The following is a 25120-nucleotide window of genomic DNA, read 5'->3' as shown; positions in this document are numbered from 1 at the left end:
GCCCCAATTTGGTATGCAAGCCACTGCTAAAGGCTGGAGTCGTCTATTCCCGTTTACTGGCTGCTCTTTCTGAAGTCCAGTTTTGGTATTACTTATGCATGAATATGAAACAGTAACAAAAATGCGGAGCACCTGCCCACTTGTTCTCTTCTGCCTCCCCTCCACCACCACCTTGTAAAGCCATATATTCTGAAATAGAGATGCAGTTGCCTTTCCCGCTGTGCCACCACCTGGGGAGGGATGCTGGTTACCAGGAGACTGCCACACCTTCTTGCTGGGATAACGGCAGGGCTGGGCAGCTGGGGATGGCACACCAAGAATTGGCTTGGATTTTATTTATAGGTGTGTCATAAATTGTCCCCAGCACTTCCAAGGTGTAAATCGGTTGATATCGCTATAAACAGATGCACAAAGTCTTAAAATGAATGTCTGTTCTAAAATGCCATCTGATAAAGCACGCCTTTTCCTAGAAAGAGATGTGTGGCCAGGCAGCTCCCTCCTCCTCTGCCTTCCCAGCTGAGGGAGAATGCTGCCCTCTCTTGGCTGCGGAGACAACCTTTGTTTGCCACCAGAAACTACCCCTCAGGGGCTAGTATTTCTGGCCACTGAAAGGATACCATAGCATCCAGCTGCAGGGGGTGGTGATTTGCTGGAAGCCTGAGACGTATCATCAGGATGTAGATTCCAGACTCCTGAATATTTTGGTCTAGGCAGGTCATCTGGCACGTTGTATAGGGCTGCTGGCAGGTTATGGTACCCAACAAGCTTTGGTGTGTTTGCATCTAAAGTGGACTGTGTAGGTGCACTTAAACAGGAAACACTATAATTTGGGTTTTCTTGGCTGGGGGAGGGGGGGAGTCTCCATATCCTCCACTCCTACATAATAAACTGGGCTGAATCTGAGCTCAGAGCCAGGGTGAAGGCTACATCAGCTCAATTTTCTTCCTATAGGTGGAAACTGGGGCTGGGACTCACTGGAAATGCTTGTGTTGTCTTTACAGACTGATTATGCAGTGTGAGGGCTGGGTTTATTTCCTATGTCTTCCTCCAGTGCCTGCAAGAATGGGCTGAGTGCAGGCGTTAACACTGAACAGGAGATGCTGCTCTGCCATGTCTGCAAGTGCAGTGTTGGGGCTTCTCAGGGATTTATTACCAGGGAAGCAGTTCTACCTTCTACTTCTCAGCAGTCTATGGTCACAGAACTTTATCATTCAGCCATTTGGGATGTTTAACACTACCATCAGATTTCCATCCTAAATTATTGCCTTCTACAACTTTCCTGCTTTACGGGTTGTGGAAGTCAATCAAGACGGTTTGAGCACTGCTTTGCTTTTCCCCTCTTTTCTTCCTCAACCCTCATCATCCTTTCAACATCAGGTCAAGAGTACAGTTCCCTTCGGAGTTGCTTTCTCTCCTAAAAGCACAGCTGCTAAATGAGTTGAAGCCTTACTTTGGGGACAAAGTGGGGCAGATCTGCACAGTTGAGAGAGCTGACTAAAGTTAAATTTCCCACTAGATGTGTGCAATGTTAATGAATCTGTCAGGAACACCTGTGCGTGGACAAAGCAAGCTCAAATATGAGACAAGGCTATCAAAATTACTTGCCCTTCTCTCAACTTGCAGTTAGATGCAGTTTTGTCTTGGTAAGGTGTGCTGATTTTAAGCATTCCCAGCATCTCACAGAGTAAAAATGTCCTTGGCTTCATACTGGAAAGCCATATGTGTTACTTGAAAGTTCCAAATTCATATCAATACATCAAGGAAGCACCTTCTCTTCCAAAGAATCCCAAGGAGCGATACAGACAACAGATCAAAGCTTGTACTGGGCAAATTGCTCAGTCTGAGTAAGATTAAGCAACATACAAGCCCATAGCCCCCGTGCTGCAGAAACACAACTAGCCTTTGGGTTCACCAAAGGCTCACCAGAGGGCTCAACAGCAAGAAGAATAGTGGACAACTGAACATGAGGAAGGCTTTCCTAGAGGCAATGGCAGAAGGGGCTGGAGGAGGGGGGATGTAGTTTTTTGACCTCAGAGAGACACAAAGGTTGGAAACCCAAAATTTGGAAGAATACCCTGGGAACGACAATGCCAACATTTGTTGGGGCCTTGCTTTCTGAATGTGGTATCATGGTGGAGCAGTGGCTCAGCAGTGATTCAAAAGGAACACTGCCATCTAGTGCACTTTGAACAGAGCATTTTCATACTACTTCGAAAATAATGTGATTTGGGTCTGTGTGTGCAAAGGCTGGAGGCACTGCCAGATAGAAGGCACTGTATTTTTGTTGTGTAAAGAAACAGTATATTAACTTGCAGGTGATCTCTAAGTATGAAGAAGTGGAATGAACAACCCCCTTTTGATGCTTCCATTATGCGTGAGTAATCCTTTTAGCTGGAATCTGTGTTTGCTCTACAAAATGGGTTTCTACAAGCTCTCTGGATGCGAGCTTGTCCTATGCATTGCCTTAGCAATGTCTGATTCCTTATAGCAGTGAATAACCTGTCAGGATGGGGGCACACTTGCCTATCTTGTGTGCCCACTTGAACCTGGACTGTTACGTGCCCGGAGACTCTCTCTGCATGCCAGCAGGGCTGATGGTTGTAAGGAAAACTTGTGCCTGTGAAACTGAGATGGATCACATGTTTTGGGTTTTTTTTGTTTGGTGTGGTTTTTTTTGTGGGGTGGACTGATGGGCTCTGTTGAAGCCAATAAAAGAGCAGAAATTGTCTGCAGCCTTTCCCCTGTTTGGGACTGACCTCCTTTTGTCCTAGGACACGAGCTTCCCACATGCTGAGGTGCAGGGTGGGGGTGCCTGCATGTGGCACCATATAGCAGCTGTCTGCCCAGTGGCAGCAGACAGAGCTCTGTGCTATGGAGCTGCTGGGGGTGGGTGGAGGATGAGGCTCAGGGCTGGCAGAATAAACTGTCCTCAAGGAGGCGTCACTCAAGACCTATTAGAAATCTTGCCCATTTTCACAGTGCAAGTCAAAATTATCTGTACAGGTACAAGGATGGTTAATTCTACTGGTGCTAGGGTTTTTTCTGATGTGCCCTGCTCGTCTGACCTGTTTGTGAACAGTTCCTTCTTTCAGGGAAGGACAACCGAACAGGGTTTGGCTTCTGCAGCCTCTTCCATGTAGGAAGAAGGGATGTCTGCCACTCCATCCTGCCTGTGAAGTTCTTCCAAGGTGGATCATGATGCTTATGGGGTTGTAAGAGGAGTCAGAGGGAAATGCAAAGTGTTTGTTAGCCTCAAAATGGCAAATTAGTTTTAATTGTTGGCAGCAACTCAGAAATTACAGCTGGTTCTCATGTTCGTGCCCTGGAGCAGCAAAGCTGTTGCCTGCAGTTAAAGGTAGCAAGTTATTCCTTCCTAGTGAAAACACCTCAGCCAGAGGTTACACAGCCATGGAAAAGGGGAATGACTAGTTAAGTGGGCTGACAGGAAGACAGAAGGTCAAAACAGCTGCGTTTGTGGAGGGGCAAGGGGAGAACATAAAAAGACATGGATCAAGTAATAGATTGCTTACTTTCCTCTTACTCTCACTTAGTGAAGCATTGCTGCAGAGCTGGTTTTGTCCCTTGGTGAGTGGTCCCAAATTGGCCATTAGATTGTCTTTCTGACTTGGTCTTCTGATACAGCTACTGCTGTCTGACATCAGTGTAAACGTTCAGACTTTTATGTCAAGAAATGCACCCAATTCATTCTGCAGTCGACAATGTGTGAGCATGTTGTGCAGACTGCTTGTGTCCTGACAAGGCTGATAGCTCTGCTCCTACAGGCACAGCAGAAGTATGTGCTTACTTAGCAACAAGCAGCTGATGAATTAATCTGATCCCTCCACTAGATGGGATGGCAGCACCATAATTTCTAAGCACTTATGGTTAAAATGTGATGTTCCTGCACAGCCTGCTCAATATAACTGGTTCCCGTGCCAGATACTACTAGCCAGGGGCTATGGAAGGCAAAAGTGCTTAGTTCCAGTTCCTCTTCATCAGAAAGGGCACAAAAAGGAAATGATTCAGTGCCCCAGAGACATGATACACAGATGACTGGGGCTGACATCATCCAGCCATCAGGCAACATAGTGCCCCTGCAACCCTCTAGGTCATATCCTAATGTGAACAGAAATAAGGGAGCGAGCAGAGGCTGAGAGCTGTCACTTCAGCATTGTCACTGGATGCAGCAAGTGCTGTTAGCTGCCCAAAGAAAGGAGAGACCAGCTCATTTTAGGAAGCAGTAATAAAGTTAACATTTTTATAGATCTCTAACCTTAATAGTCAGTACAATCTTACTTCATTACTGCTAGTACAGTAATGCCCATTATGCCCCTAATTACACTTCTCCTTCGTTATCCCAGAGTAATGGTAGCAGATAGTGTATGAGTAATACCTCTACTGCTCTTGCTTTATGCTTTTAATTTTGCGTGTAGAAATTAGGAATGTTGTTACTGCTACTTTCTCTCTGGGGAAAAAGAGACACAAGTTGCCCAAGAACTCTCAGCAAGTGTATAGCACAAACACACAGTACCTGCATGTCCTGATTCCCAGCCTCTTGAACAATATTCTGCACTATCAGGGCCCTTCATCAGCATGAACTTCACAGGAACCTAGACATGGCCCCTTTAGAAAACCTCTTGGATTTTTATCTTGACAGTGCAGCAGACTAGACTTTGATTGTGTTGACTCTAATCTTAAAGGTACATTTTTACTGAAATTAAATGTGAAAATAAATACAACCTTGAGGACACTGGGTCATGTGTTACATTTTTATATTCAGGCTTGTTTAATCTTTTTATTTTCAGTTTTCAGAATGCCAAACATCTTTGTCCTGACACCACTCAGACAGGGTTCATGTGCTGTCAATCCAAACTGGACAGTTGAATAGAAGGCAACAGGAGCTTGTGGGATCTGGGAAAGTGTGAGGAATAAGTAAGGATTCTAGTATGAGCATGAGTTGATTAGCAGTGAAATGATTATATGCTTTGTAATTTAATGCCTAGCATTATGTTCCAGAGTTAATGTCCCCTGGAGAGGAACTGAACACTTGTAATTCCCCCCAAGCTAAAGCCTCAGAGGCCACAGAAGCAGTCAGGCAATACTGCACCAGGTACATTCAGCTAATGCTTTCACTGCTTCCTTAGTAACCTAAAGGATTCACATTCCGAAGCGCAGTTTCATGGCAAAAGATGAATGCTATTCCCAGGGAACTGGGGAATACCCTGAGTCCTTCATGTCATATTTACTTTGAGCTAAGGGCCTCTCTTAACTTCATTCTGGTACAGGTCTCTTTCATTTGTCCTTAATGGCGCACATTGCAACCACTCTAACTGTTGCTCCTTTGAACAGCAGTAGCACCTGGGTATAAATATCCTGAGAGTATCATCATATATCAGATACTGTGGGCAAGCAAAATCTCCTTTGTTCTGTTGTTATTTTTTGCCTTACCGTGTAAATTACACTGAAAAACACTGAGTTTTCTCAGAATGTTTTAAAAAAAAAAAAAAAAGCTAATCCATTTCCATCCCTGCATGACAAAGAAATATTAGAGCATCAGAAATGTAGGTGCAAGTCTCCTGGACGCCCCCTTAATATGCAACCACTCAGTTTTCAGCAACAAACACAACAACTGAAAGGGCGACTCCAATGACTAGTACGTGCCCCTGCTATGCCTTGAAGCAGCATTTTCTCACGCTATTACTTCAGACTATACTTGCTATTGTCTCCCCACTGTCCTTCTCAGAAGATTCACAGGTCACCTTTGTGACCTGGGAAGCTAGCATAGTTATTGCTTCTTGTGATGTGTGTGTATTATTCATGCTTTTAGCAATTGTGGCTTTCATGTCTTGCTAGTGTTGGCACACTTCGAAGGCAACAGCTCTTTAGTCCTGTTGCAGGCTTCCCCTGCATCAGGCAATATCCCCCTTGCCTGTGGTGGTGGACCTGCTAAGACAGATGCTGGCCACCTTGCCTGTTGGTATTATTTGTCTAGTAGTGACGTTCAGAAGCTGTATTCCACAATGAGGTCCTCATTTAACAGACAATAACACACAGATAGTTCCCACCCACAGAGAGCTCACTGCCTAGGGTTATGGAAAAATATATCAAGCGGAGGTCAAAGAATAGTAAAGGGCAATAAGGCAACACCGGCCACCCTGCTTTCCATGGGCCTCTTGCCTCAGGGGTTAACAGTCAACCTTGCCTGCACAGGACCAGCTGTCTCTTACTTAATACATACATACACACACACATGCACATACATGCAGGCTGCACATAAATTAAACAGTCTTTAGAGTGCTAACAAACAGCAAATGCTAAATTTAAGCCAGATGTGACCCACTCCCTAAACACCAGCAAGCAGCTTTGGGCTGGAGTTCCATGCTGTTGGAGGTGACTTTGAAAGCAGACCTGATGGGAAGGCTCCAACACTTAAAATCCAGCGGGTCTCTCCAAGGTCTCCTCTTTCCTCCAGCTTAACAGACTTCCTGGACCCAGGCTGTCATCCAACAGGGAAAGTGGCTGTTGTGATGTCCTTGTACTTCGTTTTAACATAATAATTCTTGGAAGAAAGTAGGTGAGGGGGGTTTTATGCCTGCGATGTGGGTTAGGATATGTTCTACCTAGATGTTTGGAAAACACAGGTGTGTAAACCTTTAGAGTCTGAAAATCTAGAGGATCCTATCCTGTGCATCCTATTCTATGTAGGCATCTTTTCCTGCTCATGTTGGATCTGAGTCTCGTATCCAGTGTAGCAGACAACTAAGTTAATGCAGGGCTGAGGAGCTGGAACACCTGCATGGCTTGCAAGATAGAGCAGAAAGCCTGCTGCAAAGTGTCCTGCTCCATGGCTTCAGAATGAACAGAGAACCTGGAGAAAACATCAGTGGCCTTGGCACTCAGAGTGCATGCCTGTGGGAAAAGAGCCACCAGAATGAATTTGTGGATTAGGAAATCTTTTGTGAACAAATTCAAAGTCGTCCTTGAAATGATTTTTTTTTTTTTTTTTACATTTCAAAAGACTGCTGCTTCTGAATTTTCCCCCTTTGATTAACGAGGAATTGCATCAGCATCCCCATTATTATTACTAAATAAAACTCTGTTTGAGTTTCAGTCCATAAAGTTTGATCAAATGCATTTTACTATTGCTGTCTAAACATTTCATCTAGTTAATGTCTAACTTCAAGTATTTTTAATATTTGTACTTCCCAAATTATTCGGAGAGAAGCTACTGATCGTAGGCCAAATGCTGATGTCATTTACACCAACAATTAGCCCAACGTTGCTCAACTCTCATCAGGTGCTGCCAGGGTTTGAGGCTCTGGTGTCCTCCCTTATTTCTCCCAACAGATGGCAGCCTCTTGACTTCTCTTTTTTTCCCCTCTCAGATTTTAGGTAAAAGGCAGCAGGGAAAACACCCTTATTGTATTTTTGCCTTGGACAAGAAAGATTTTTGTCCTTCTTGATTTAACCTTTGCTTGTCAGACTAATGGTGGTGGGGGAAAGAAGCTGACCCCTGAAGCCCAGAGAAATAGAGGAGTGGATTTCACATTAATACATGAAATAACAGGGATGACTTCATAGTCAATATGTCATGAAATAGCTGTTAGAAAAATCTGAGTCAAATGTAATGTGAAATGTTCACAGAAAAAGGAAGCAAGCCCAGCCGAACTCCTCCGCTATGGCATGTTTTGGGGCACAGCTGTCTCTTGCAAACACTCTTTAGAAACTCAAAAAAGCTTCTGTGACTGGCTAAAAATAAGCCTTGGCACCTTTCATGCAGACTTCGCAAAGCCCTGCTACAGATGGGAATTAAGGCTCAACAGTCCTGCAAGGTAAGAACTAAAAGATTTTTATAGATGGAAAGTGAGGTACCAAAGGTGGTCTACACACAATTTTACTACTAGCTAGAAGTATTTTGGTGAGGGCTGCGATCTTTTTATCTTTTTGTTATAACAGTACACTCCCCACTGTGCCAGCAGTTATAATGGTACAAAGGTACGTTATAGTGGCAAGATTATTCCCTTTGGCCAACATGAACATATTATTCTGATAAAAGTACTTGAATACCAATATAGTTCTGTTCATACTAGAGAGTTTGTATAGCTTTACTGAACTGGTACAGTTAAAGCAGTGCAACCTTGGCATATAGATAAGGACTAAGTATCTTATCCAAATATAGGGAGCAAGTAAATGACTGATCTGGGAATAGTACACAGCAGTCTTCCTTCCCAAGCTGCTTCTCAAATTGCCTGAAACTATTCTGTTCACATTTCTTCTCACTAAAGGGTAACACAAAGCATCATTGTTTGTCAAAATGTCATGGTTTAAAAAGAGGTGCCACCCTCTTATTTCTAAAACCAAGTGAAATAAAACATTCAAAAGTGTTTGTCTTCCCTCTGTCTTCCTTCCAGTGATACCTGGCTTTTTTGCGTGTGTGCTTCCACAGGAGTGAGTTCTAGTAGCACTTTAGTTGGGCCTGACAAAATACAGATACTTGCGTGAAATTACTTGTGATACTTTTGGAGTTTTTTTAACATATACTTTCCAATGTTCATCCTAAGTGGATGGTTTAAAAAACAAACAAACAAAAAAAAAAACCCACAAAACCCACGAACTTAACACAAAGACCAGCATATGCAACTGTCAGGCAGAAGCATGACAGTGGCTTAACGGTGTACATCTAACTATTTGTGAAGTATTGGAAATGGCTCTGTCCCCCAGGGATTTCATGAAGCCTTGGATCTCAGGTTTCCTCTCCATATAGGTGTGGGACTCAACTCATTGAGCCCTGCAATGGGGACAGCCCTAATACAAGGCCAACAAGGAGGAATGTGGTCCCTGAAGGGTCTCACGCAGGTGGCGAGGGGCAGGGGAAGAGGAGAGTCTTGGCCAAGCTGTGTGTGCAATATTGTCCCACAGTGTAAGGGGGTGTGCAGTAATACCAAATGAAAAGGCAATGGGCTGTTATGGGGGAAGCGTGAGGGCAGGCCCACAGCTGTATATCACATGAAGATTATGTTTTAGTTGTGTTGTTCTCTGTTCAAGTTGCTTTCTTTCTATGGGTCTACATCCCTGTCTGAGCCACCACATGTCTCACTGTTGTAGCAGTTCAGAGAACACATGTTTCTATTATCCTCTACTGGTCAGCCTTTGCGAGTTGTCTTCCTCGCACATTAAGCCAAAACTTGTCTTCCTTGCCCACCACGGAAGAGCTTTATGGGCAATGTGGGATAGACACGGCATTGGTCTCTCCAAGGAGAATTACAGCGCAAGTCCACCAAGCTCTGGCCACGTAAGGGTCACTAGAGGCAGCCAGGGCAGGCACAGGCTGATCTTCAACTCAGCCAGACTGAAAAATTTCAAGAGAATCACCAAGCCCAAGTGAAATATTTCTGAAGTTCAGAATATTTTTTTTTTTCTTGTAAAACTTCTCTTTCTGTGAAAAACTCTGCTAATTCAGTATTTCAGGACAAAAATTAATTTTGAATTATCTGGATTTCCCTTGGGAGGGAAATTCTGCTTTTCAATGAGCTGGAAGTGATGTATCTTAAAATTCCCAGGCAACAATCTTATATTGGTATTTTTAATTCTGAGGACCATTCCCACGAGCTTCTAGTATTTTTAAAGTAGGTCAAATTTGGAACACAAAAAACCTTAAGAGTTATGCCCCTTTCATCTTTTCTTAGGAGCAATAAGCCTTTTTGGTATTATTGCTGGCTTAAATATTAAACAGGAAGCAAATTACATTTCCAGTCATTAAAGTACAATAGAACAGCTCTATTGTCTGAATCAGTGCAATATTAGGTCAGATTGTCACAAAATGCTCAAAAATGAAGTCATATTGAAAGAATGCAATAAATTGGACTTTTTATGCTTTTACTATGAGCTCTGCCTGATGAGGGATTATTTCTTCATTCCTGACAATTAAGGTAGGAAATTCAGGCCCCAAAACTGGAATTCAGTAAGCAACCGTATGGAATTTGATATTCACATGCATAAAGTTACTACAAAAATGTAACCCATTTCAATGTTGCTGTTTACAAGATTCCAAACTAACCTTACCAAGTCGTTCTACTGTGTGACCAGACACCTTATTTTTAAGATCTGTTTTAAATGATTCCACAAGTAGAGGCAATTGCTCGCAAGTCTATTGGCTTGAGAGGTATTGTGCCCTTACAGGGTTTTAGCTCAAGCAGCGCAGAGGTGGGGAGCTACAAAGTGGCCTTTTGTTATAAGGCTCCTCCAGTAAAAGCCCCGCTCATAAAACTGTAATGTTAGGACAGACCTGAAAGATCTTGCAGGGACAAGTATAGACAGCACTTGACGGTATCTGATAGCGAGTGCCCGTTAGCTTCCTAGCAGTGGTGTCCTGTCTATGTTTGCTACCTGTGACTTGACATCAAGCCTGACAACAAAACCGAGCAGAACCTGCAAACTGTTGTTGCTTAGAGAGGCAACCATTGAACTGACTGGTGATATCGCGTCTTCAGGAAAAGCAGGAGGTGCTGGCTGTTGCTGGAAGACATGGGGAGCTTTGGGTTGTTTCTCATAGGCACTGTGCTCCCAGTATTGCATTTCTCAGCCTGTCCCAGCAAGGCAGCGTGCCACTCGAGATCTTCCTGCTTTGCTGCCTTGGGCAACTGTCCAGAGGGTGGATGGCCCCAGTCTGTTGTAATTTTAAAAGCATTCGGTATCCTGTGGCATCCAAGGACTCTCTGACTGCACTGAACCCACAAAAAGTTTTTCCCAATATCTGAACTAAAATGCTCCTGCAAATGAAAGCTGTTCCTTTTTGCCTTGACCCAGTGGATTTGGAGAACAATTTCTTTATCTTCCTCCACAGTAATTTTACTTAATGCAAGAACTTCCCCTCTTTCTTCCCATTTCTAGACTAAACAAATCTAGTTCCTTTGCCCCTTTTTTGTAGGCCATGTTTTCTAAGACTCTTCGTGTTGCCACTTCAAACCTTTTAGTCTCTGATCTTCCGAATCTCTTCTAAATGCAGTGTCCGAAACCAAACACAGCTGAGGCCTCCTTGGTACTGGATGTAGAAGAACTATTTCTTCCTGGGCTTACGTTAAGTACAACTGTCCTGTTTGCACACCCTAGAATGAGATTTGCCCTTTTCACCTTTGCTTTGTATTTCACTTGTGATGTAGCCTGACTTCTTGGATCCTCTTCCGTGGTCTTTCTGCCTCCTTAGTTATTCCACTTTCCAGGAAGAAATTCCTCAACTATTTCTATAGTTGATTTCTATTTGTACACCGTACTTAGCAATACTATTAAATACCAGGTTGTTGGTTGGATCACTTCCTCAACACAATCACTTCATGTTCTAATCATGTCGTCTGAGAGGTCTGTAACATTTTAAAGCATGATTTCTAACCATAAATTTTAAAAGTGTGCTCTCTGTCCCACAATTATTAATTACAACATTAAACGGCAGCAGACCCACATCATCACTGTAAATACTCTTCTCCGTTGAGTCAGCAAATCGCCAATAACTTGCTGGGCACCTCTGATACACCTGCAATTCCCACCAGAATGCAGCCTCATGATCTGTGGTGGACCACAAATGCTGTTCAAGGAGAGGAATCTCCTCCTCTGCATCTCCTTAAAATCCCCTGTCCTTCTGCAGTATGCCTTTTAATCATTCATTGTCATATACTCATTGCCACCTCTACCTGTTGTTACCTCCCAGATAGTAACTCGAGGTGTCTGCTCTCTTAACGGTCACATAATTTCTGATTCGGTAAAATAACTCAGCGAGAGGAGCCTTCAGCTCATTCCCGATACTTAGTTACAGACTGTGAAAGATTTATGTATATGAAGTGTGCTCAGTTTTACTGTCATGCGCCATTGTTTTGACAGCCCAGATGAAGTTCCAGGTATGACATTATCAAACAGAGTATGCCCTAGAGAAATTATTTTTCTGAGTGTTTTACTTCACACTCTGTCTCAGCTTAAAAATGCAGAACAGGCCACAAGAAAATGAAAAGAAAATTAAAGCTTTGATTTGGCAAAGAACCTCAGCATACGCTTACATTTAAGCAGTTATGCAGTCAGATTAAGCCGGTGCTTAAAATCCAAGTGCTTCACTACAATACTGAGCTGAGTCTGATGGGGGTCCTTACCTTCTTTTACTACCAGTTGTAACTTGTTTACTAATTACTCCCATTACACTAAAAAGAACACCACCACCCCCCTTCCAAAAACATAAAGGGGCTACATAGGACATGTTCTAACTGGGGCAACAGAGATGCAGTAGGGTAACCCACATGACTGGAACACAAATAACTCCTTGTTAAAGGAGGATAATAAGGGGGAAAGGGGGAAGAGAGATGTCCTTGCCTATTATACATAAGTTCTGAAATCAAATATGCTAACAGAGTGACAGAGCACTCTAAGTCCCTGGGAATGACGAGGGGAAAGCAACCTGGTCTAGTAGGAGGTGTCCCTTCCTATGGCAGGGGGGTTGGAACTAGATGACCTTTAAGGTTCCTTCCAACCTAAACCATTCTGACTCTATGAAAGAAGCTGGGCACTCTCACAGTAAGGATCTGCTACAGAACCCAGCTCACGGAGCAGAGGAGCTTTCCATAAGCAGCTAGCAGAATCACCCACACTGATGTCAATGGGAGACTCCAACAAGGGACATTTCCTGGAGAAATTTCCTGGTGACAGACTTTGACATGAAAGATGGAGAAACCAACGGGACTGGGAGGTCTTCCCCACATGGCTCCAACAGACAGATATAAATACTTCTGATATGAATGTGGGAGGTAACTTGGGTTAGGGTGATAACTTTAGATTGGGTGATCCATGCAAAGGGAAGGACAGAGAATGGCAAACATAACCGACTGCTAGGATGAGGGAATTGGAGAATTGTTACATTGGATCACATAGGAGTGGTCCGTCAGGGAAAAAGGAGGTAGGAAGCTCAGGGTTCTTCAAAGGAATGACAACCACGAAATCTAAACTAACCTAGTGTTCAGGAAGGAAAAGGAAGTATAGAAAGATATTAATTTGGATAAAGCATGAGTTTTATTTGACTTGAAACAAAAAGCAAGCAGGTGGAAGGTAGGTCAGATGAACAGAGTTCTGAAAGAACAGCGCAAACATGCAGGATTCCAATCAGAAACACTGACAAAATTAAGGATGGTAAAAAATTTGTAAGTACACTAATGGTAAGAAAACCAAGAAAGGTCTTGGTCTTCACTTTGATGGGAAGGGATGGAGACTGATAAAGCCAACGGCTCTCAGGTCCCCTCTGGAGGAACCAGTGACACAAGCTGACCTTGGGACTCTCAGAGAATCCTCGTGGTGCTTGTGGCAACAGCGATTATTGGCAGCTCGCTTTGGACCTGGCTGCAAAATCAACACATACAAATGACTCCTTCACTGTGTAACAAAAAAAAAAAAAAAACAAAAGAAAAAAAAAACCAACACAAAACCCCAAACTCCATCGCTTGTCTGAGGGGGAGGGTCTGTTGCCCCAGCCCTAAAGACAGAGGTCCCTCGAGTCCCGTGAGGAGTCCCTGGCCCAGGGCAGAGGCCCGAGCGCTCTCGGGAAAACGATTTCACCTCGCTTCCCGGGCTTCCTGAGCCGAGATCCGCCTCAGGACGTGCGACGAGGACTGCCGTCGGTGCTACGGGGCCAGGGCAAGCCGAGAAAACCCGCCGCGGCGGGCGGGAACCTTCCCTCGGGGGCGCGAGGCTGAGGGAACGCCACAGAGAGCGGGGGGACGGGGGCACGCTCACGGCCCCCGGGCACCGCTCTCCCCGTCGTGAGGAAGGAAACGGCCGTGTTGTGTGTATCCCTTTCCTTCCACACCCGGGCCGGGGCCGGGCCGGCGGGCGCCGCTGCGTGAGGCGAGCCATCAGCTGCTCGCCCGCCCTCCCTGCTGCCCTTACCCGCCGTTACCGACCCGCCCCGCCGCGGCCGTTGGGCTCCCGCGGCGACAGCGGGCGGGGGGCGCAGGGCGCCGCTCGATTGGCGGGCGGAGAGCCAAGGGCGGCCGGGCTGCCGTTGGCCCGGGCGCCACATGGCTCCGCCTCCCTCCTTCTTCCCCATTGGCCGCCGGGGCCCGCCGGGGCCCCGCCTTCGCCCCCGCCCCTCCGGGGTCATTTAAGTTTATGGAGAAAATAAATAAATAAAGTGGGAAATAGAAATGCGTAGAAGGCGGGGGGGGGGGGAGAGGGCGCGCAACCTAGCCTGCTGTTTGGGGGCGGAGACGCTCGCGGCGGCCAATCGATGCCCCGGCTGCCGGAGAGAGTGGCACCTCCCTAGAGCCAGTGAGAGCGCTAGGCCGGCGAAAGCGGCCGTTATCGTTCTAAACGCCGGCCAATGAGAGGCGCCATCCGTTTGATCAACACTTGCGCTTTCCAATAGGAGGGGCGCGTAGCGGGCCGGGGACCACGGCTTCGCCTATAGAAAATTCGCAATGAGTCGCGAGGAGTAGGGCGGGCCCGGGCAGCGGGGGGAGGGGGGGGAGGGGCGCGGCTCGCCCGGGAGTGGCGGGGCTGCGAGCCAATGGAGGCAGGACGGCGGGGCAGGGGGGAGGGGGTACGATGAGGGGGGCCGGCGCGGCGGCGGCGGCCGCCTGTGAAAGTGTGGAGCCGCTGCGCGGAGGGGAAGGGAGAAGATGAGAGAGGTACCGCGTTTCCGGGGTCAGCGGGGGGTTAGGGGCGGGCCGCCGCTGGGCACCGCCTACCGGGGGGGCGGGGCCGTCCCCGTGCGCACCGTGAGGCGGGCGGGGGGGGAGCGCCAGCTGGGTTTCCCGGGGCGCCCGGGATCGCGCGGCTGCGCGCGCGGGGGGCGTTGGGTCCCAATACACACACACGCGCACTTCTCCGCGGCTTCGCGGAGCTTTTTCCCGTCCCCAAAAAGTTTCGGAGCCGGTAGAGCCGCCCCGCGGCGCCGCTCCCTTGAGGGTGGCGTGCCGCCGGAGGGAGAGTTGGCACCGACATCCCCCCCCCCCCCCCCCGGCCATCCCGCTCCTCCTCCTCCTCCTCCTCCTTCTCCCCCCGCGGAAGAGCCGCTGGCCGGGCCGCCGGGAAAAGTTGCCAGCGCCCTTTTGTGAACGGCGCGACGGCAAGGCGAGGGCCGCAGCCGCCGGGACGGGGAGGTTGGAGGGGGGCACAGCTCGGCGGCAGCCCCGCGGGAGGGAGGGGGGGGGGTGCGCAAAGTGCCGGGTCCGGCCGCGGCTCTGGCTGCTGCGGGGCGGCCGGTGGCGCGGGCTGGTGAGGCGGCGGGAGAGAAGCGGGCTTGGGAGGAGTTCGTCGTCCCTCCGACACCGATGAGCTCAGCTACTTGCTTTTTTTTTTTTTTTTAATGTTATTTTTTTTTTTTAGTTTTATTTTTAATGCCGTCCCTTCGGGCTCACGGAGAAAATAGGAGCGTTGATCCTCGTTGAGGCTGGCAGCGCGTCTCTACCTGAGCGAGCCATCGGGCTGCTTTATATCGCGGGTCCGACAGTGGCTTTAAAAGCAGTCAGTCGCTTGTCCTTCCAGTGCCAGGCATCTGTTTATGCCAAGATGGCAGGGTCTCTTCTTTAGCCCTGTCAATAGGGAGTGTTCTCACATTTATAAATCGGAGTACAGAGGAAAAAATGAATTTGCTAGTTGTTGCAGCGAGAGAACTAGAACACGGGCTGCCTTACTGCTGCTTGTGTTATCCAGTCTTTGCTTCCTTTTCTAGCCGAGCAAATCTTTTATTTTTCAGGTTAAATGCCCTCCTGTAGTCCTCTTTGCTGAATGGCAAACCAGAAACTATAAGAAAGTAAGAGTCACGGTCTAGTAAAATGAACTAACATACAAAGCCTGAAGCTAGGTTCTCTGATCAAAGAAATTATTTAGGAAGTAGAAGTACCTCTATAAAACCTGTGATTATTTGCAACTGTATAACAGTCCTGAAATACGAACACCACCTTGGGTCTTTCTGAATGCCTGGGATGTACTCTTATACAGAAAGGATGCCTTTGAAATTATGGGGCTAATGTAGAAATGCAGAATCATTTAGTATCTGTGAATTTTAGGGTGCTTTGCACGAAAGAGTAACTCAAGACAAAAATAAATCTGTGATATGAAAGTAGTCTCATCCTTCTCTTACATGAAGAAAACCTCAGAGGCAAGAGCTCTTTTAGCAGCTAGGCTGTCTTCAGTAGATGCTGTGAGTACACAATATTAGAGCTGATTGGGAGGATCCTTCCCACCCCAGTGGAAAATGTGGTATTTGTGAAGTTGCAGTTTTCTGCAGGAAAGTTCCAGTTTTACTGGAAAAAAAGTTAAGGTTTTTCTGACCAGAAAATTAAAGTGATGGTTCATGGCTACCTGCCTTGAAGAATTCTGTCAATTCCACTTTCTGCTGCTTACGGGGAGAAAGCACAGTTAACAGAATCTTCCCCTGAGAGACCTCCACTTTTTTTTTTTTTTTCCTCCCCCTTTAAAGGAATTGCTTGGAATTTTTATTCCACAAAGGATGTGAGAGCTTTACTTCTTACCCTGAAACACAACTGAACATTTTTTCATAGGACGAAAATTCCAGTATTTGGCCAGCCCGAATCAAAACTTCTGGAAACTTGGGGCCAGATCTTTGGCTTGTACAAGCTGGCTAGTTCCATTGTGTTTAGTCCACAGAGGATTTGGCCCTAGTTAATTAATGGTTCACCCGAGGTCATGCAGTGAGTTGATTTTTAAAGCTGGAGACTGAATCCAGAGCTGTTATAATTCAATCCCGTCAGATATCTTGAAGTTTACTGCACAACATTGTATTTTTCTGAGACAAGCTGGATTAATAAGAGCCAGAATCCACGAGGCTCTGATTGCAACTTTTCTTAAAAATCATGTTCTGAAAAATCTATTCAATTGTGATCTTACTAGAAAAGAGAGTAAATATGTTGTAATTAGTGCATAGGTGACACTGACTACCGAGGGAGAGAGAGGCCTGAAAAACTGCTTTTGTTATTTAAACCTTTCTTTCAAAGTACAAAAGCATTTGATTGGCACTTCACTGATTTAATAGTCCATTTGTAATGCAGGAAGAACATTACAGAAGATTTTAGCATTATTTTAAATCTCATCATTTAATCTGTAGGTGTTTTTTAAAAAATCCTCATTTCTAGCAGAAGAAAACTTTCTGATAGAATGTAGAATCTGTGACTAGTCAGTTGTTAAAAATATGAATGCCTTGTGTCTTCCAAAATGAAATAGTTCGTAAGTCTTAAAACATAGCTTGTTTGTTGTGTTAGCACGCAAACACAAAAAATAAAATCCTCCTGGCCAAGGATTTCATGGCTGCTGTTACTACCTTGTAATGTTAGGAATGGAATCCTAAGCCCCTGCTTTAAAATCAGGGTCGCTATCGCTAGTGTTCAGACTAAAGAGGAGAGCTGTTCGGATGCTGCGCGGCGGCAATGCCAGATGTACAAGATACCAGCTAGCTCATTCAATAGACTGAATTTACAGAGGTTGTCTTTCACCTGTACTTGCATAAAGATGCTTTGTGAAGGTTGAAAATTTTTCTGCTTTTACATGTAGGGAAGATACAAAGGCAAGAAATCCAAACAGACCGGCATGCACCCCCCCACCCCCTACCCCGGTGTTCCTGATTTTGAGGGGAAAAGAAGATTTCATAAAGTTCACGAAGCATGTCTTTGCATTCCAAATTTTTGGGGAGTGACTTCATTGCTAAAATATTATATGCTAGAAAGACCCTGAATTAAACAGCACCGAAATGACTTCCCAATGTCAAAGAGCAGTCAGTGACAGACTTTGAACAGACCTTCTGCCTCCCCAGCCCCAGCTGCACCTATTGGCTTCATTGTCCCATCCCTCCTACGCACATGCATGCCTGGCATTGTTTTGGAAATACAGCAGAAACTTGATAATTCAAACTGATGACTCGGAGAGCCACTTGTGGAATTAATTTATTGGGTAAATTAGTGACTAGATATGCAGGCAGATTTAAAAAAAAAGATGCTGTGTCATAGCGTATGATTTGTTCTATTACCTCAAACTGTGTGGTTTAATTGTCACTGCACTAATTGAGTATCCTGGAAAATATTTTGTTTGAAATTGTAAAAGAAAAGTCTCAAAAGATCTCAGCATGGTTCTATCCTTGTTATTTAAATCTGTGTGGGGAATTGGATTTTCAGATCTTCAATGAGGAGTTATAATTTGGGATTAGAAATTAATCCATAGCACCTATTTTATGGCACAGGATTTATAGCATGCCTCAGAGGTTAAACCATAGCCCTAGTATACTGATCTGTGCTGTAGGCTTATTTGATTTCAGCAGGACTGCCTGCCTAAGACAAATAGGATTTGATCCTTGCTGGGTAACCTTGGTCAAATTCCAGGTGGCCCTCAAGACTTACTATTTCCATCTTGGTATTAGAAAATAAATGTGTTCTTTTTGTTTATTTTTCACAGGGCCTCAGTATTGTTCAGTATAGTTTGTCATGTGAGGCTGTAAATCCCTTCAAGCGAGGTGGGATTTTAGATTTGCAAACTGTTCCCAAACGATCGCATGTGTATCATGAAGGAAGAGTCTGTCCTCTAGCCAAGTATGGACAGAACTTACCAAGTTTAGCTCATTAAGATTCCAGAGTGACTGCAGATATTAACGTAGAAGATGCTATGGGGAAAAATAATTATTTTTAATTTGTTCAAAGTACCAAATTAATGTTAAGTAAGCAGAATTCAGCTGTAATTGCATACATAGTAGCCCAAGAAATCTTACCAGCGGTTTAAGCTCTCTAAAGAGGCCAGCTAGCGTGCACAAATCATTACGGTATTGACAAACAAAACAAAAACAATATAGTGTCTTAGATTGGCATTTTTTTAGTAAACTTTGTTTGTTTACACTTCCATAGGCATGCTGACCCTTGATCTTGGGTATCAGAGCAACTCAAACAAAATAAAATTCAGTTCCTTAATTTTCATGAGCAGTATACAGTGAGATGAATCACTGAGCATTTCTGAAACAAAAGAAAACGGTTGCCATTGACAGGTTTGCACAACCAGAGGTGATTTTGGAAGGTCTGTATTGCTTTGTTGCCTGTGCAGGGTGAGTAGAACAAAAAAAGATGTCAGCATGTAGATTATTTTGCCCTTACCTGTATTAGTGTATCTCAGATTCTATTCTGATTTTCTCAGGTGTTCATGAAAGGTGCCTGAATGAATACCGAAATACAACCCCCTGTAATCAAATTTTGTCATAATACCAGGGAAAGTTCTGAGTCTGATTCTTTTACTGCTTACTCAAAGAAATAATTATTCCTTCAGCTTTCCTTATTTTTTTCATCAAATATGGGGTCGAACCCAGTTATTGCTTCTTATATTTTCATGAAAGCATATTGAAGACTGAGTACTTGTTTACTGGTTTTGGTTCCTGGCTTAAGACTTGGGATTTGTGAAGCTCTCTGTTCTGCCACGAATAGCGTATTTGACTTTAGGGAAAATTGCTCAGTCTTTGTTTCCTATCTGTATAATGGGAATAATATCATGTGCTGTCATCACAAATATTTGCAAAGGTATGTACACGGAGAATTCTGAAACACTGCTGTTATGGTTATATATAATATTTCAAGTAATAATTTCAAATGGTAGGTGCCAATTATTCTGTTGGCTTTCTGGTTTGACAATAAATGCCAATGTCAGTAGCTTTATAAACTTTGGTGTAGTTATTCTGGGTTTGCATCAGAAAACAGAACGTGGCTTAGACATGAATTTCCTCTTTGAAATAACTGAAGTGACATCAGTGGAATTATACAGGAATTATTTTGGCATTGGTACTACTGAAAGACAGTGCTGTGTGAGTGCTTTGGCCTCATATGAAGTGAGCTGTATTAGTAGTACGGGAGTTCAAAGCTTCTTTGGAATTATAGTATCCTCTTTACCATTTTAAGTTTTCAAGTACTACAGCTAGCAAGTAGTGTTTCTGGAACAACTTACAGGATTCAAAAGTGTGCATGTCTCACACCCAATACTAATTATACACACAAATGACTTAATCCCCCATACGACCTTTAGCACATCCATTTGACTAAACCTTAAGAACTTCAAACTTTAAAATAATTTTTGTGACAAACTACAGTCAGAAATCTAGGCTGCTTTTCTTATACGTAATGCTTTCTATTTCCAGACACTGTAAATATTGGCCTTCAGAAAATCTTTGTGCGGTACTTATCCACATCACTTTATGGAAGATGAAGAAAGCAGAAAATAACCACTATTTCAATAATTGGTGACAATTTTTAACTGCTTATATTTCTGCATGCATCTTTTGAGACCCTGAGGCTTTATGTCTGCCACCAGCACTACTAGTTCTGTACATTTCCCTCTCCCACTGATGGTAGTTATAAATTGCAGTCAGTAAGCATAACTACCTCAAGTTAGATACTGAACACCCTCAAAATTAATGTAGAACTTACAGCTTTTAGGCATTGTGAAATAAGGGCAAAGTTCTTTGAAACAAATTGGGAGTTCCTGAAGTTTGGTGTTTAGGGCACTAGAAAAGTTGTTCTTCAGTATTTTTAAGTGTAACAGAATGAAATTAGGGACTGAAATAGCAGGTGCTGCTGTTCTTCTGTATAAGAAGCAATATCTGTTTTGTTAAGCAATTTCATGTTTCATAGCTGTAAAGTAAATAAATAAAATCTGTGTGCTGTTTAGCTGGAATGTAAAGGTTCGGTCCGGTTTCTCTCCAAAGCATTTGTAGGACTTCTTCCCCATTGTAGTGTATGAATAACACCCACTGAACTCAATGTGAGGTTTTTTTTACCGCGTGGCTGAAAAGAAGAGTCCCTATTTATAGCATTCAAACATTGGCAGGTGCAAGACTGGTGAGAAACTTCAGTCTCACACATACAAACTAGTTGTTTAGGGGAGTCTTCTACATGGAGGTAGCTGCTCTTAGCTGGGCCGCTAGAATCAACAGCGTTGCTCAGTGGCTTGTTGAGATCAATCAGCTTGTATTTCCAGGAGGGTGTGTAACGAAGAAGGGCCTGATGGTGCTGATTGCAGTAATATACTTAGCTATGGCAGCTTTAGCTATTATTTATAGAAGTGCTAATTATATCAATAGAAATAGCAATATTAATACTGTTAAGTGTCAGAATCCACGCTTGACAGCATGAACTAAACGCAGCTCCTGTGAAACAAAGCAGCCAGCTTGTCTCCCTTGTCAAACCACCAATATGCATTTCAGGAAGAGTACACACCCACCTTAATTGCTTGGGGTCTCACCATTTTTGCTCATCTTGTTATATCACTATCATTTCAAGCTGAAAACTCACAAAACCGGCTGTTCCCATTAAATGGAGACTGTATCCAAAGTCAGTCTGGAAAAGTCAAACTGTGACTAAACGTGTAACAGTGGATTCCAGTTTAAAGCTGTCATCCTACAATGCTGGAAACTGAAAAGTGTCTTGAAGTTCAGAATCTGACCCAGACTTTTTTTTGAGTCTGTATTCTACCACTTCTTGTTTACAAAATAGTTGGTGAAAACTCACATAGATTTCAATGCCCACAGTTACGTGCAGACTACGTTATAACCAGCCTTAATTGGCATCTTTTAAAGGGCAGAAATCATATTACCAAAAAATAAACAAAACTAAAAGAAAACAAGAGCATATTGAGACTCATTTTCTGGCTGCTTTTTTAACATTTAAAATGTGCTTGATTTCCTGTCACAGCTCTTGTTACTTCTGCCTACCTCTTGTGACAGTGTTTTAGACTGACTTCCCACAGGAGCTTACAAATCAAGCAGGTTAATGTCTTCATTAAAACTGAATAACAGTTTACTTTGGGAAAAAACATATTAAATATTTCAGGATATTGAACACCAAACTACTATTAAGCTTTAACTAATGCATTTACTTTGCTGACACTTGCTCTCCGATGGGATGTGTAGCTCAAGTTAATGTCACTAGAAGTGATGTTTAAGGCTTCACGAGAAAGTGTTTCCAACCCCTTCTAGATGATTTTACTCTAATTCTATCACTCTGTACTTGAGAAAAAGTTTTAAATAAGTTATTTCAGCAACTTGCCATCCTTATTTTGGAAATGCACTGGGTATAAATGTCTCCTTTAGAGTTTTAAATAATCCTTTCTATGTCCTAGATATACGTGGTACACTGTGTAAAGAAAGTGACAGTCTGTTGGCCTCCGGACATATAAAGAATGTCCTTAGCATACTTTCCCTTTGGGAGGAAAATACAAGGATTGTCACAAACAGAAAGGTTGGGTTTTTGTCACCCATGATTTTCAACCTACCTTAAGGTGTGACTGATTTAGTGGATCAGTAGAATAGAAATGGAGGCACGTGGCCAGCACGTCAAGGTTTCTCAGTTGGCAAAGGGTGGTATTCTGCGAGGGCTGCTGTTACTGCAGAACCGTGTGCTTGTGTCTTTCTCACTCTCTGCAGAATCCATTTCCAATGATGCCATGTGGGACACAGGGGCATCCCATCAGTAATAGGGGTTTGTTTGGGTTTCTTTTGTTCGTGTTGCACTGCAAATTCTGTTGGTGTAATTTGCTTTATCAGCTCTTTTGTTTTTGTTGGGTTTTTTTTTTTTTTTTTTGACCTCTTCATTTGGCAGCCCTATGGTTTACTTATCTATTATCAGAGCCATGTCAGGCTATGATGCGTCATTCTTTCTGGATCCGACTGCAGCAGCATCCCAGTACATGATCCAATCAAACAACATTCCTCCACTGGCAGATTTAGACCAATGCCTTAGAAGTTTGTTAATTTCTCCAAAAGCAAAGCCAGTTTCAGTTTTATGCTGTACTGATACTTTGTTACAACCTTTCCTATCCTTGGTCTACAATAATCCTGGAACTCTTCTGACATCTCTTTTAAACTCTCTGAATAGGTGATCTGTGAGTAAATCTCCCTGAGGATTTACAAACTTTCTTGAATTATTTACGTCTACTGTAGGAATTCTGTCTTGTATTGCATACTGGGCTGATTGCATAGATGATATAAACTGGATGATGCAGAAAGAAACAGAAGATGTGCCTAGCACGTAAAGATATGCATTACTCTTATGAATATATTATATCAAAAATAATTCCTACTGTAACGCTTCTGGCTTTAGCTGAGTTAACTTGAGGAAAAAAATTCACGCACAAAACTCAGGATCTTGGTTATAGCCATAAAGAGATTGTTGAGAAAGATGTAGAGGCTTAGAGAAAAGTTTATGCAACAGGACAAAAGTAAAAAGCCTAGTTTAACTACTAGTGGGTATCTGAAAGATGTCATCGCTCTGTGGTGGTGTTCTGGAATATAATGAGTCCTATGCTCATCTCATTTGGCAAACTTGGTAATTCTTGGTAGGGTAGTAGGTAATTCATGAGTGCACGTACAATATGAATTGGTTTTTATCTTCACTCGTGGTCGCACCACACTTAGGTTCAGTAGAGTAGAAAAAATAGTTACCAGTTTTATTTGAATAATTATGGGGCACTCCACTTTTGGAATAAACAAATACAGATCAATATTTCCTTGAATTTACTTTTCACGCATATTTATTCACTATATTGACATTCTTGTCCTTTAAGTGGTTCCATATGTCACATTTTTGAGAATTTGCAGTTTGAAAATAAAAATTGACTTGCCTAGTTCTGACTTGCAAGACAAATAAGACAGAACTGGTTTTGTTACCCCACTGGATGAGTACTTGTACTCTTGTGGTGCAAATGCATACTCAGGCTCACGATTCGTTTTTTGAAAGGCCACATGGACATTTGTTTAGGTAGCTTTTTGTTCCAGAAGAATGTAACATTTCAGTGAAAGAATGAACTGAAAGAATAGACTTAAATGGTATAGGTTGGCCTCAAGTGCAGTTAGCATAAATCAGAGGTTGAGATGAAGAGGGTTAGTAATCCCCCTTTCCAATGAATGGTTCATCTTCTGGGTGCCACACAGGAGACATTTACCCCATCTTGCTGTTCTGCACCTGTTCTGTGCATGCCTTTCTCTTGGGCTGCTAATCTGGCACTTTTTACCAATGCAGTACTACTCCTGGAAAGCATGATAACCCGGGTTTTGGGAAAACAGTTTAAATTAATACTCTCCAGATTCCCAATTAGAATTAATGTTATTTGCATGTACGTATTCTAACAGAAACTAGGAGTCCCAGATGAGATCAGTGCCTCGTCCACTGGTGTGGGGTATTTTACATACTGTAAAACAGATGCTGTCTCAGGAAGCTTATAGTTAAATAGGCAAGTCAGGCAAAAGGTGAGGGAAACGAAATACTAGAATTCCCACTACAGTGGTTGCAGACCAAGACACAGAAAGATTTAGTGACTTGATCGGGATAATCTAGGGAAAAGAAAGAGAGGTTTTCAGAGGCAACTAACTCCCACTAAAGCAAGCATGGGAGTGATGTGCCAACCTGCCATTTGTGCCTTTGAAAATTTCCCCAGGGAGTCTATTGTAGAGCCAAGCATTGAACTCTGATCTTCAGTCCCCCACCAGACAACCATTCCTTTCTGCTTTAAGTGTTTTTAATTGAAAAATACCATCTGAACAGTGTCTGTAAAGAATTACTTTTCCTCAGAACCTCCAAAAGAAAAGCAAAATGATGTGCTGCAGCAATAAATTAACCAGTGATCAAAATAAAAACCACAGTCTTGTTATGAAAACCAGAACTGGTGGGTAAATACTGTGAATTTATGACACCACTGAAAAAAAATCTAATCTGGCAAATGTTAATACTTTTAGAACTAAAGATTTTGGTTTAATTATTAAACTATTCAAATCTCTTCTAAACGGCCTTTACATGCAAAAGCTACACATTGTTTAAAAAAACAAGCAAAAGTTCACCCTTTGCTTTTCTGCAGGCACTATTTATATCTGTGTCGGTGTTTGTTTCAGAGAAGAGAGTAAAACTGAAGCCCACACGACCCTATTTTACTCTTCCCAAATAGCAGTAACACTTTTCCTTTTTTATAGAGTTGTACATGTATTAACTCACATGTTTTCATCGCTTCATGAGGAGGTAGACTCTCTCTTCCCATTTTGCAGCTTGAGAAACAATGGCAGAACTCAAGGTTATACAAGTCCAGAGAAACTGTTAGAGTCAGATTACGCTGCTGGAGTGACCCA

At 43.5% G+C, this 25120-nt stretch overlaps 1 protein-coding gene across 1 annotated transcript in view; it reads left to right on the top strand.

Moving 5' to 3' along the window:
* Positions 1–14576: 14576 nt before the first annotated feature.
* ZBTB20 (zinc finger and BTB domain containing 20) overlaps positions 14577–25120 on the top strand; it is a 487426-nt gene continuing 476882 nt past the window's right edge. Inside the window, exon 1 of the mRNA XM_063351328.1 lies at positions 14577–14654. The gene's annotated coding sequence lies outside the window, so the exon portion shown is untranslated. The remainder of the gene's footprint in view (positions 14655–25120) is intronic.

The sequence above is a fragment of the Chroicocephalus ridibundus genome, chromosome 1 (assembly GCF_963924245.1).
Source record: "Chroicocephalus ridibundus chromosome 1, bChrRid1.1, whole genome shotgun sequence".
In the NCBI taxonomy this organism is placed as follows: domain Eukaryota; kingdom Metazoa; phylum Chordata; class Aves; order Charadriiformes; family Laridae; genus Chroicocephalus; species Chroicocephalus ridibundus.
The sequence above is the reverse complement of the archived record's forward strand: the minus strand, read 5'-3'. Positions and strand labels throughout refer to the sequence as shown.